This window comes from Triticum dicoccoides, chromosome 5A, assembly GCF_002162155.2.
Source record: "Triticum dicoccoides isolate Atlit2015 ecotype Zavitan chromosome 5A, WEW_v2.0, whole genome shotgun sequence".
Classification (NCBI taxonomy): Eukaryota; Viridiplantae; Streptophyta; class Magnoliopsida; order Poales; family Poaceae; genus Triticum; species Triticum dicoccoides.
In genome coordinates, this window is record NC_041388.1 from 175238617 (window position 1) to 175248749 (window position 10133).

Sequence of the window (10133 nt, forward strand, 5' to 3'; positions counted from 1 at the left end):
GAGGGACTTCTACCTGTGTTATCCTGCAATTCTCACAAACACATTAGTCCCTCAACTAGGTTTGTCGTCAATACTCCAAAACCAACTAGGGGTGGCACTAGATGCACTTACAGTATCATTATTTTCTGACCTTCATAGATGATTTGAGTAGATATGAGTATATCTTCTTGATGAAACATAAGTCTAAAACATTTGAAAAGTTCAAAGATTTTCAGAGTGAAGTGGAAAATCATCGTAACAAGAAAATAAAGTTTCTAGGATCTGATCGTGGAGGTGAATATTTGAGTTACGAGTTTGGCCTTCATTTGAAACAATGCAGAATAGTTTCGCAACTCATGCCACCTGGAACACCACAGCGTAATGGTGTGTCCGAACGTCGTAACTGCACTTTATTAGATATGGTGCGATCTATGATGTCTCTTACCGATTTACCACTATCGTTTGGGGTTATGCATTAGAGACACCTGCATTCACGTTAAATAGGGCACCGCCTAATCCGTTGAGACAACACCGTATGAACTATGGTTTGGCAAGAAACCTAAGCTATTGTTTCTTAAAATTTGGGGCTGCGATGCTTATGTGAAAAATCTTCAACCTGATATGCTCGAACCCAAATCGGAGAAGTGCGTCTTCATAGGATACCCAAAAAGGAAACTGTTGGGTACACCTTCTATCACAGATCCAAAGGCAAGTTATTTGTTGCTAAGAATGGATCCTTTCGAGAGAAGGAGTTGCTCTCGAAAGAAGTGAGTGGGAGGAAAGTAGAACTTGATGAGGTAGTTGTACCTTCTCCTGAATTGGAAAATGGTTCATCACAGAAATCAGTTTGAGTGATGCCTACACCAATTATTGAGGAAGTTAATGATGATGATCATGAAACTTCAGATCAAGTTACTACCGAACCTCATAGGTCAAATAGAGTACCTTACGCACTAGAGTGGTACGGTAATCCTGTTCTGGAATCCATGTTACTAGACCATGACGAACCTACAAACTATGAGGAAGTGATGATGAGCCCAGATTCCGCGAAATGGCTTGAGGCCATGAAATCTGAGATGGGATCCATGTATGAGAACAAAGTATGGATTTCGATTAACTTGCCCGATGATTGGCGAGCCATTGAGAATAAATGGATCTTCAAGAGGAAGACGGACGCTGATAGTAGTGTTACTATCTACAAAGATCGACTTGTCAAGAAGGGTTTTTACAAGTTCAAGATGTTGACTACGATGAGATTTTCTCACTCGTATTGATGATTAAAGTCTGTCTGAATCATGTTATCAATTGCCACATTTTATGAAATTTGGCAAATGGATGTCAAAACTTCATTCCTTAATGGATATCTTAAAGAAGAATTGTATATGATACAACCAGAAGGTTTTGTCAATACTAAAGATGCTAACAAAATGTGCAAGCTCCAGCGATCCATCTATGGACGGGTGCAAGCATCTTGGAGTTGGAATTTACGCTTTGATAAGTTGATCAAAGCATATAGTTTTATATAGACTTGCGGTGAAGCCTGTATTTACAAGAAAGTGAGTGGGAGCACTAAAGCCTTTCTGATAAGTATATGTGAATGCCATATTGTTTATCAGAAATAATGTAGAATTTTCTAGAAAGCATAAAGGAGTATTTGAAAGGAGTTCTTCAAAGAAAGACCTCGGTGAAGCTGCTTACATATTGAGCATCAAGATCTATAGAGATAGATCAAGACGCTTGATAAATTTTTTCAATGAGTACATACCTTGACAAGTTTTTGAAGTAGTTCAAAATGGAGCAGTCAAAGAAGGAGTTCTTGCCTGTGTTGCAAGGTATGAAGTTGAGTAAAGACTCAAAACCCGACCATGGCAGAAAATAGAAAGAGAATGAAACATCATTCCCTATGCCTCAATCATAGGTTCTATAAAGTATGCTATGCTGTGTACCAGACCTATTATGTACCTCACCATGAGTTTGGAAAGATGGTACAATAGTGATCCAAGAGTGGTTCACTAGACAGTGGTCAAAATTATCCTTAGTGGAATAAGGAAATGTTTCTCGGTTATGGAGGTGACAAAGAGTTCGTCGTAAAGAATTACGCCGATGCAAGCTTTGACACCGATCTGGATGACTCTAAGTCTCGATCTAGATACATATTGAAAGTGGGAGCAATTAGCTAGAGTAGCTCCGTGCAGAGCATTGTAGACATAGAAATTTGCAAGATACATACAGATCTGAATGTGGTAGACCCGTTGACTAAACTTCTCTCACAAGCAAAACATGATCACACCTTAGTATTCTTTGGGTGTTAATCACATGGCGATGTGAACTAGATTATTAATTCTAATAAACCCTTTGGGTATTGGTCACATAGCGATGTGAACTATAGAGTGTTAAATCACATGACGATGTGAACTATTGGTGTTACATCACATGACGATGTGAACTAGATTATTGACACTAGTGCAAGTGGGAGACTGAAGGAAATATGCCCTAGAGGCAATAATAAAGTTGTTATTTATATTTCCTTATATCATGACAAATGTTTATTATTCATGCTAGAATTGTATTAACTGGAAACTTAGTACATGTGTAAATACATAGACAAACAGAGTGTCCCTAGTATACCTATAATTGACTAGCTCGTTAATCAAAGATGGTTAAGTTTCCTAACCATAGACATGTGTTGTCATTTGATGAATGGGATCACATCATTGGAGAATGATGTGATGGACATGACCCATCCATTAGCTTAGCATAAATGATCATTTAGTTTTATTGTTATTGCTTTCATCATGACTTATACATGTTCCTCTGACTATGAGATTATGCAACTCCCGAATACCAGAGGAACACCTTGTGTGCTATCAAACGTCACAACGTAATTGGGTGATTATAAAGATGCTCTACAGGTGTCTCCGATGGTGTTTGTTGAGTTGGCATAGATCGAGGTTAGGATTTGTCACTCCATGTATCGGAGAGGTATCTCTGGGCCTTCTCGGTGATGCTCATCACTATAAGCCTTGCAAGCAATGTGACTAATGAGTTAGTTGCGGGATGACATTACGGAACGAGTAAAGAGACTTGCCGGTAACGAGATTAAACTAGGTATGATGATATCGACGATCAAATCTCGGGCAAGTAACATACCGACGACAAAGGGAACAACATATGTTGTTATGCGGTTTGACCAATAAAGATCTTCATAGAATATGTAGGAGCCAATATGAGCATCCAGGTTCCGCTATTGGTAATTGACCGAAGATGTGTCTCGGTCATGTCTACATAGTTCTCGAACCCGTAGGGTCCACACGCTTAACAGTCGATGACGATTTGTATTATGAGTTATGTGATTTGATGTACCGAAGTTTGTTCGGAGTCCCGGATGAGATCACGGACATGAAGAGGAGTCTCTAAATGGTCGAGAGGTAAAGATTCCTATATTGGAAGGCTATATTCGGACACCAGAAATGTTCCGGGTGATACCGGGTCACCGGAAGGGGTTCCGGGCAAACCCCGACAAAGATATGGGCTTAATGGGCCAAGTAAGGGAACACACCAGCCCACAAGGGGATGGTGCGCCCCCTATAGGTCCAGCCGCGTGGGGACAAAGGAAAGGGAGAGGAGGAAAAGGAAAGTATGAAGTAGGACTCCTACTTCCTTCCCCTCCCCCTCCTTCCTTTCCCCCTTGTCCAAATATGGTAAGGGGGGCGAATTGGACTAGGGGCCCAAGTAGAATTCCTCCTACTTGGGCACGTCCTAGGCTGCCTCCCTCCCTCTCCCTCCTTTATATACATGGGGAGGGCACCCCTAGAACACACATCAATCGTTCCTAGCCATGTGCGGCGCCCCCGTCCATAGTTAACACCTCGGTCACATCGTCGTAGTGCTTAGGCAAAGCCCTGTGCCGGTAACATCATCATCACCTTCACCATGCCGTCGTGCTAAAGAAACTCTCCCTCAGCCTCAACTAGATCAAGAGTTCGAGGGATGTCACCGAGCTGAACGTGTGCAAATCGCGAAGGTGTCGTGCGTTCGGTACTTGGATCGGTTGGATCGCGAAGACGTTCGACTACATCAACCGCGTTACTAAACGCTTCCACTTCCGTTCTATGAGGGTACGTAGACACATTCTCCCCTCTCATTGCTATGCATGCCTAGATAGATCTTGCGTGATCGTAGGAATTTTTTTGAAATACTGCGTTACCCAATAATATGACCCCGCTCGACTTATTAACCCCCCTTGTCTCTGTCCAGGAGTTGCAAGTAGTTTCTGGTGTTTGTAGTATGCTGGAGGCCGTGCGCAACGTTGAGCCGAGGGGTGGGCTGTGATGCAGTAGGCACGTGGCACAGTGTACCGGGACGCCCGTTTGGTGCCTCGGGAACCCTGCACACATCGTTCGGGGCCATAGTGGAAACCTCAGGCAGACTCCCTGCGGATGGAACCTGAATAGGCGTTAAACCTGGACTAGGGACTTGTGTGGTTAGTCAGGTCATGGTCTACACCCACGTCGGCTTTCGCTTGAAGTCTGCCGAGCACATGTCGTGTGCAGACGCCAAGTGTTGAAAACATGTGTGAAGAAGTACACCCCTGCAGGGTTATAAATGATTTATTCGAATAGGCGCATCCGCGGTAAAGGACTTCTGGGTTGCCTATACAGTTCATAGACAAGTGAAAGTGGATACTCTAAAATGCGCAAGATAAGTGTGAGTGCTATGGATGGCGTTCTCGTAGGGAGACGGGAGCGGATCCATAGTGGTGTATTGATATGGTGAATATGTGGGACTCGTGTGCGCCACCTCAAAGGAGTTACTTGCAGTCGTAGTTCAGGATAGCCACCGAGTCAAAGCTGGCTTGCTGCAGTTAAACTCCACCACCCATTTTTGTTGATACTGATGCATATGTAGCTAGTTCTGATGTAAGTCTTGCTGGGTACATTTGTACTCATGTTTTGCTTAATTTATGTTTTGTAGAGAGACTTCAGTCTCACTAATAGTTCCGCGTGGACTCCGGCGTTTAGCTTGTTACCTCAGCTACGACCTTGTACCCTTTGGGGAGTCTTGTAGATAGATAGGCTTAGTAGCCCTCTCTCTCTTTTCAGATGTCTATACTCAGACATGTTTATGCTTTTGCATGTCCTTGTTGCTTGTATGACTTGAATGCTGGGTCATCAGACCCATGTTTGTAATATCTGTCTCCTCGGAGCCTAATGAATAAACAATTTGAGTCGTAGAGTTTTGTTGTGATGCCATGTTGTATTTGCACATATCGAGAATATTGTGTGTATGTTGATGAAATGCTTGGTATGTGTGGGATCCGACAATCTAGTTGTTTATTTTTGGTAGCCTCTCTTATGGGGAAATGTCTCCTAGTGCTTCCACTGAGCCATGGTAGCTTGCTACTGCTCCAGAACACTTAGGCTGGCCGGCATGTGTCCTTCTTTGTTCCTGTGTATGTCCCTTCTGGGAAATGTCACGCGTTGTTCCTGTAAGTCCTTGTAGCTTGCTGCGACTTGGGTTCATATGTTGATGACTGACACGTTTGTTGTTGGGTCATGTATGCCTGTCCCTGTAAGTTAGTGCCACTTTGGATTCACGACTAGTCATGTCGGCCCGGGTTCTTTACCATATGGATGCTAGCGACACTATCATATACGTGAGCCAAAAGGCACAAACGGTCCCGGGCCAGGTAAGGTGGCACCAGTGGGAATATCGTGCGTGAGGCCGCAAAGTGATATGATGTGTCACATGCTAGATCGGTGTGATCCTGACACCACTTCACTATGCTCAATATCAAATTGATTAACTAAGTCCTTGGAATTAACTTTAGAGGATTTGATTTCTGATAAAAAGATTACCTTAGCATTAGTTGATCACATGAAATTGTCAAGGTACACCATTTTCTGACTGTCGAGCCCCTTACCTTTGCCTTGACAATTCCAGGCTATCAGCTTCATCGTCCTTGTTTCTCAATCTTCAATTATCCATGACTGCAACAGAGTAGAGCCTCAAATAAGTAATACCTTGCACTCACTGGCTCACCAGATCAAAGCAGCAAGCTAGACAACCGGATAAAAGGCTTCCACGTATAGGCTCAGCAGATCCAGGCACCGAGTAGGACCCTAGCGAAAAGCAGGTGGACCATGGACGGAATTAGATCGGGAGAAACTTGGGAGTTTACACACACAAGGAAATCTACACAAACACACATGAGCTTGGATCTGAATAGAATCAAGGGAAGGCACTCTATTTTATTCTCTCTAAAGGATATTGGGGAGAAGAGAGAACAGGGGGATTGCTGTGATCTGGAAGGAACAAGAGAATTGGACAAGAAAAATTAGAGTACTAATTGGGGATCAATAAAGGAAGAAAGAAGATTCAAGAGGAGAAATTAGGGGGAAGAAGGACGACATATCGCCAAGTCGCCAACCAGGACACATGTAACGCCCTCGATGCGGCTATATCTCCCACGTGTCGAAGCACGACTTAAAGGCATAACCGCATTGAAAGCAATGTCGCAAGTGAGGTAATCTTCACACAACCCACGTAATACATAAAGGGAAAGAGATACATAGTTGGCTTACAATCACCACTTCACACAATTACATGAATAAAGCATTACATCAACCAGATACAATCAAGGTCCGACTATGGAACCAAAATAAAAGAAGACTACCCCAAAAGCTACACAGATCCCCGATCGTCCCGACTGGGCTCCACTACTGATGAAACACCCTCGATGCGACTATAGCTCCCACGTGTCGAGGCACGACTTAGAGACATAATCGCATTGAAGGCATATGTCGCAAGTTAGGCAATCTTCACAACATCCCATGTAATATAAATAATAAAGGGGAGATAACAATAGTTGGCTTACACTCGCCATGTCAATCAAGTACATAAATAACATTACATCATCCAAACACTCATGGCCCGACTATGGCGCCAAAATAAAAGATAACCCAACATGCGACACGGTCCCAATCACCCCCAACTGGGCACCACTACTGACCATCGGGGAAGGAAACATAGTAACGTTGAGAGTCCTCGTCGAACTCCCACTTGAGCTCATACGCGTCTCCTGGAGCGGAATCATCAGGCCCTACATCTGGTGTAATAGTAATCTGTGAGCCACAGGGACTCAGCAATCTCGCACCCTCGCGATCAAGACTATTTAAGCTTATAGGTAAGGCAAGGTAATTATATGTGGAGCTGCAGCAAGCGACTAGCAAGTATGGTGGCTAACTTATTCGCAAAAGAGAGCGAGAAGAGAAGGCAAAGCACGAGCAAGAAACTAGAGAACAACCTGCACAAACATTACTCCAACACCGTGTCCACTTCCCGGACTCCGCCGAGAAGAGGCCATCACGGTAACACACTCAGTTGATTCATTTTAATTAAATTAAGGTTCAAGTTATCTACAACCGGACATTAACAAATTCCCATCTGCCCATAACCGCGGGCACGGCTTTCGAAAGTTCAAATCCCTGTAGGGGAGTCCCAACTTAGCCCATGACAAGCTCTCACGGTCAACGAAGGAATAGACCTCCTCCCAGGACGTTCCGATCAGACTCGGTATCTCGGTAACTCAAGACACTTCGACAGGTTAAAACAAGACCAGCAACACCGCCCGAATGTGCGGACAAATCCCGATAGGAGCTGCACATATCTCGTTCTCAAGGCACATTCAGATGAGCTCTCCATACAACTAAAACCAAACCTCGAGTTTCCCCGAGGGGGCACTGCACAGGACTCTAGTTTGGACCAACACTCAGAGGAGCACTGGCCCGGGGGGGTTTAAATACGATGACCCGCGGGCTCCGGAAACCCGAGGGAAAAAGAGGCTAGGTGGCAAATGGTAAGACCAAGGTTGGGCATTGCTGGAAAAGCTTTAATCAAGGCGAAATATCAAGGGGTTCCCATTATAACCCAACCGCGTAAGGAACGCAAAATCCGGGAACATAACACCGATATGACGGAAACTAGGGCGGCAAGAGTGGAACAAAACACTAGGCGAGAGGCCGAGCCTTCCACCCTTTACCAAGTATATAGATGCATTAAGATAACAAGATAATATAATGATATCCCAACAAGTAAATAAATGTTCCAACAAGGAACGACCTCCAATCTTCACCTGCAACTAGCAACGCTATAAGAGGGGCTGAGCAAAGTGGTAACATAGCCAATCAACGGTTTGCTAGGACAATGGTGGGTTAGAGGTTTGACAAGGCAATTTGGGAGGCTTGCAAGCAAGTGGTAGGCATCGTAGCATTGGCATAGCAAAATAGCGAGCAAACTAGCATAGCAAAGATAGTAGTGATTTCGAGGGTATGATCATCTTGCCTGCACAGTTGTCAGAGTTGACTGGATCCTCGAAAGCAAACTCAACGGGCTCCTCGTTAGCGAACTCGTCTCCCGGCTCTACCCAAACAAGACAAACAAGCAACAAGGATACAATCAACCACATGCAAAACTCAAACAACGCAATGCAAAGATGACATGCTATGCGGGATGCGATGCGGGATGCAAAATGCAAGATATGAAAGGAAATGCATGAACCTGGCCTCAACTTGGAAATCCAAGTGTGCCACTGGAAATATGAGACGAAATCGCTTGAAAACGATATAAAGAACACTGGAATCGGAGTTACGGTTTAGAAATGGCAAGCGATCCAAAAATGACACCGGTCTATGATTTACAGCAAGTAGGCATCTAAATGCAATGAGATGAACATGCTACAGCACCCAAACATGACAACAAAATACATGGCAGGGATGCATACAAGATGCTTAACAAAAGTCTAGCACTGACCTATGGCCAATTCATCCATTAACAGGTTCAAACAAGCATGGCAAAAATGCATATGACAAACAGATCTCAGACTTAGTGAAATTAACACTTGTCTGGAATTTCAGATCAGATAGCCCTCTTCGGAGCCACAAAAATACAAGCTACAGGACCTGAACATGGCAAAGCAAAGCATGGCATGGAGCTACTCAAAGAGCTTAACAAAAGTCCCTTAGTGACCTTGAGCCAAAAGGGATCAGAAAATACAATTGCAAGCATGTGAACATAGCAAAAACATAATCAGTTTTCAGACTTAGTGAAAACTGGCACATGCTGAAATATAACTCAAGTAGGCATGTTCACGAGCTCGATGCACTCACTACGGTGCAAGTCATGGCAAGACAAGCATGCACCCATCAAGAAGGCACAAAATGCAATCTAGACATGGCAAGAACAAAAGCATAGCATGCACGGATCAACTACAACAACATCGGCAAAATTGCAAACAAGTTGACAATCTGCCCAGATTCACAAAGTAGCAAAAGTAGAGCTCGATTGACTCAAGCTAGGGTGCTCCATAATTGCAAACAAAGACATGGATGGATAGAGCACTACAACATTAACAAAACATCCTTACTGATAATCCTCAAAAGAGGCACGGATCACTAGGAAACAATATGAACATATGGCATCATGAGATAAACAGCTCCAGGACTTAGTGAAATTACTAAGTCCCTGAAAACATAATTAGCAAGTGCACCACTTGGCAAGCTTGCACTAGACACCACACACATCACAAAAATACATGGGTTGCACCTCTGGAAAGATGACAAACCCCTTAACAAAATACATGTAGAACATCAGGGCATAACATGCACACATTAATCATGGCAAAAATGACAAAAACCTAAACAGAGTAGCAGATCTGACAATTAACTCAAGTAGCCCTCTTCTAACAGTATTTCGGGCATCAAGATGAACTCAAATGAAAATGATGCAATGGAATGAAATGATGTACTCTCTGAGATGAACATTTTGATATGCTATATGCATGAATCGGAGCTACGGATGCAAAGTTACGATGCGATGAACATGTGCATATGGATCTGGGAAACTCAGGACTTAGAAGAAATTTACACCTCCGGAAAGTCAACGGGCGGATGAGGATATCCGGGACGAGGAGATCCGGGCGGCGCGGGGCTGTGTTTGGATGGAGGGAGTGGTGGATCTGGTCCCGGTTGGCGCGGATGACGAGGACGGCCGTGGAGCTCGCTGGAGTTGGGGGAGATGGTCGGAATCGTCGAATCCGGCGAGGACGGCGGGGCGGCTAGGCGATGCGGGCGGCGCCGGCGATGCACACGGCGGGG